Source organism: Nelumbo nucifera, chromosome 1 (genome assembly GCF_055504915.1).
Source record: "Nelumbo nucifera cultivar China Antique chromosome 1, China Antique-T2T, whole genome shotgun sequence".
Classification (NCBI taxonomy): domain Eukaryota; kingdom Viridiplantae; phylum Streptophyta; class Magnoliopsida; order Proteales; family Nelumbonaceae; genus Nelumbo; species Nelumbo nucifera.
Window position 1 is genome coordinate 91,068,449 of NC_142649.1, and position 4,464 is coordinate 91,072,912.

At 34.6% G+C, this 4,464-nt stretch overlaps 1 long non-coding RNA gene across 1 annotated transcript; it reads left to right on the forward strand.

Moving 5' to 3' along the window:
• Positions 1 to 586: 586 nt before the first annotated feature.
• On the forward strand, positions 587 to 4,078 carry LOC104586240 (uncharacterized). The gene is made up of 5 exons (XR_733428.3): positions 587 to 601; positions 707 to 1,112; positions 1,216 to 1,236; positions 2,963 to 3,028; positions 3,657 to 4,078. It is a non-coding gene; the product is annotated as an uncharacterized LOC104586240 (long non-coding RNA).
• The last annotated feature ends 386 nt before the right edge of the window (positions 4,079 to 4,464 follow it).

Sequence of the window (4,464 nt, forward strand, 5' to 3'; positions counted from 1 at the left end):
GAGAAAATGACTCCTATTTTCTTAGGCATTTTTCTGAAAAACATTTTTTCAAACCATGCCTTGAAAATGGGGAAGAGCAATGTAGGTATTTTTTCATTTTTCTACAATTGCTAGCAATGATTTGAGTTCACATCTCTGCTCCAGAAGGAGCTGCCCCACAATGCCCCACAGCACATCCCTGCCATGTATTGAAAACATCTATCGATGATAGTATCTGTCAGGAAATGTTCCCAATACATGGCAAAGATGTGTTGTGGAGCGGAGATGTGATCTCCAATGATTTATTGATATGGAATTGAAAAATGCTTAAGTGATAGTAATGCAACGAAACAATAAAAGAAAGGGCATATCATTGCAATGCTGTTTTCTTAAATTGGGATATGCTTCTCATACCAACGTCACAGTCACATCTCACCGTGTATTAGTAACATCTCCCATGAATAATGAATATAAATACAGAAGATGTTTCATGTATAACCAAGAGATGCTGAGGTCGGTGTTGGCCGTCTTTTTTTTTATGAAGTATCGATGCTTTAAGACTCATATTGAAAAATTTTCAGTACACTTGCCTGATCCCATGTGGTACATCCTATATTTATTGGTAATTTCCTTAAACGAAATTTAGCAATTCAAAAACTAATGATTTTTATAAAATTTGCCTAAAAATAAAGGCTGATTTGTTATTGACAATTGGCAAATTCTTCAGGCCGAAATTTTCCGAATGAATAAAGGCCGGTATGACAAACACGTCGGACTCTTTTCTCCCGATTATGTTTATATTCTTCCCAAACTGAGCCTCGTAGCTTTGTTGGAGATTTAGGGTATATTTGGTTTGCAGGAATAGAGGTCCGGAATCGGAATCTCCCAGCGTTTGGTTAGGTGAAAACGGAATCCGATTTCCATTTCCCGACCCATCCCCCCCGGAATCAGAATCCCATCCCCGCTATTTAATATAAGAAAAAATCAAAATGACAAAAAAAACCCCTCAAATCTCTCCCTACCCGATTCCAACTTTCTAATCCTCATTCCCCTTGCTCTTGTCACTCCCTCTATAGGCAGCTGAAGTTTGAAGTATTGATCTGAGCTGAAACTCCGGCAACAGTGACGATGAGGTAAATCACCATCAATTTTTTTTTTCTCTCCTCTTTCATATTCTTCTTCCTCTCCTTCTCTCTCACTTTATTTTTTCATTCCTCCCCATTTTTTTCGCTGCAGACCAGACCAAACCACAGCAAGGTATGTTGTCCTCGATTTTCCTTTCTAGCAAAGTATTTGTTATATAGATCTTTAGTAGAAGGTCTGAAATGCATGCTAAATTTAGTTGTTTATACTTGACCTCAAAATGCATGTTAATTTAGCAGGTCTGAAATGCATGTTAATTTTTTTTCCCAATTTTAGTTTGCCATCCTTATGTGAGTAGAGTTATTTGGTCATTAGTTCTGTATGGTGTTTGAATTTTTCTATGTTTATTTTATTGTTTACCTGATTCAGCTCTATCTTTGTAGCTAATAAGTTTTGAAAGATCTCTATCAAGTTCATCAGAGGACAATAACATTCTAATCTAATTTCAAATTAGATAACAGTCTGATTAAACATGAATAGTGGCAACTAATTAAGGGGTTTTAGAGTTACAAGCAAGCGACCACTTTATCCCGATTTCTATCTGGATTGGTTAACAGGTTTGGTGTGATGTTTATTCATATTTAACAGTAGCAGCTGAGATGCGGCTCAAATTAGTCCACACATTTCTCTTTTCTTTTTTCGTTTCGTGGGATGAGTTCCACTCCAATGTCTTGTTGTCTTGCTGACCAACAGAATTTGCCATTATCTTACCCTTTTATTTCTTGAAATTCAAGACAAGCTAGCTCAATAATCTTACATATTGAGCTGCAAACAATTTTTAATTCTAAGGTATTTAGGTATACTGATTGATTCAAGACAAGCCAAATTCTAAGATATATCTAGCAGTCAGCCCAATAATTGACTGCAAACAAATGAAAATTATTCATAATATACCTAAGGTATTTAGATAAAATAGAAAAACAGAAACAAATCAACACCCACTTGACAACCTATAGAACTTTTAATAAACTAAAACAGATAAAAATAGAACTCCCTATTCATTCCTAAACACCTAAAGTTCTTTTAAAAGACAACTTGTAACTTGGAAAAAAAAGTACTGCAGTAGCTAACCAGCTACCTTTTTCTAATTTTATCAATTTTCTCTTTACATCCACAAGTACCTAAAAAGCAAAAGCTTGTTCTTGGATGTGTATTTGACACACCTAAAGTAAAAGTATTCATAATATCTGTAATTTTATTTGACACAGATGACATATCAGTTAAAAAGCAATTGTGGTTTGGCTTTCTGTGCACACATTTATGATAATGTTTTAGGTGATTGCATTTTGGGTGCATTTAAGGTCTTTCATGGACTGATAGTAGACAAGGGCTTCATTAATTTCCTCTGTCTTCACTAGCGCATCAAGAATGCAGTTCCATGTGTACACATTAGGTGCCAACCCCTTGTGGATCAACTCTTCCATGATAAGATATACCTCATCTATTCTACCAACCTTTCCAAAACCATCAATAAGACTGCTATACCTTAATACATATATGCCTACTCTTGATTTTGCTTCTTCAAAGAGCATGCATGCTTCATCAAGCCTATCAATCTTGGAAAGCTAATGAATGACTGATCCATATGTAACCACTATGGGTTGGTAACCCTTTGTCTTCATTTCCTCTAGAAGCCGGTAACCATTCTCTCAAACAATCTGTAAGCATCATCAACCTTACCTTGCCTACCCAAACCATCTATCATAGAACAATGGTTGAGTTTAGGCAGTCTGGATCTTCTGCTCACAATGGCTATTTTATGTTTCTCTCTTTCTGGAAAGCAAATATATTCAGAGAACTTTGATTTTTTATTGTATATAATACATTTTGATAAATACAGGTGCACCAGCAAGGACAGTGGGGTGGCATACACAAGTTTTCTAAAGGACCTGTGGCCCAATTCAGTGTAAGTAGCTTTTTCCTTTTGCATATACATTTGTATGTGTTATCATTATGCCTGTGTTCTAGCCAAACTTTCAAGAAATAGTCTCAAAATCTTGTTAGGTTAATGTTCTAACAATTAATTTAAGTTATATAATTTTTATATAACAGTTTGGTACATATTTGTGGGGATCTAGGAGTAGCCCCAATAGGTGTGAGGGAGATGAGTGGAACACTGAAGCTTTAAAAATTGTAAAACGACAATCCGCTTTGCTCACTGATTCTTTGGTTCTTCACAAATTTCAGACTTACATTGTAAGCTTTAAAAATTTCCCTGTTAAATCTTTCTAGTCCATGTGTCAAACCCCTATTCTAGAATTGAAATTTCCAAGGTATTTTAGGGATGGATTGTTGTTACCATTATCCTCTCAAGGATGCTGACCAACATCCAATCTGTAATACCTTTTACATATAATGGTTAACTGTCTATTAATTGATTTGTTATTAGTGTAGATTATCATATCTTGTAGAAATGAGCATTCAACCTCTTCTATATTAAATTGAAATGTTTCAAATGGTAGCAAACATGCTTGTTAGTTCATCCAGATTCTTCACCTCATAAACTAACAATGGGTGTAATGCTTCTGTTACAGAATATTTGTACCAATAAAGAAAGTCATACTATCAAGATCCCTTGAATGGAACCATCCATGTAGTTGTTGGGGGAGGAGGTGCTAGCCTTGCAGAATTCACAACAATACATACTAGATGGAGTTATTACAAGGACCAGGACTTTGGATTCATAAAGCTTACAACATTTGGCCATGCAAATCTGTTGTTTGAGTACAAGAAGAGCAGTGATGGGAAGGTCTATGACTCCTTTAGAATCTCACGAGATTATAGGGACATTATGGCTTGCAGTGTTGACACTTGCCCAAGCATGACATTAGCTTCTTGAAGAGAATACACTTGGGGTATCTATGTAAATTTTTACTCGTTCCAGTGGTAAATTGTCACATGTCGTTCATGTTCCACCCCAGAGAAAAATAAATTCTAGTATCCTAGTCTTTGCAAACCAAGAGTCTAGACCATGAAGAAATAACTCGGTTTTCTGCAAAATTGTTGTAACTTCTTCATTTTCCTACAAAATTTCTGTATTTTTATTTTTTAATAAAATTTCTGTAGTTTTCTGCAAAATTTCTAGTATTTTCATGCATTTTTCTGAAATTTCTACAAAATTTTTGTAATTTTTGCATTTTCTTGCAAAATTCTATAATTTTTTGAAATTTCTACAACATTTCTGATATTTTCATGCATTTCTGATTTTTCTACAAAATTGTTGAAATTTCTGCATTTTCCTGCAAAAATTATTTATTTATTTATTTTTTTGTAAAATTCTGCAATTTTCTGCCATTTCTACAAAATTTTAGGTATTTTCATGCATTTTTCTGATTTTTCTGA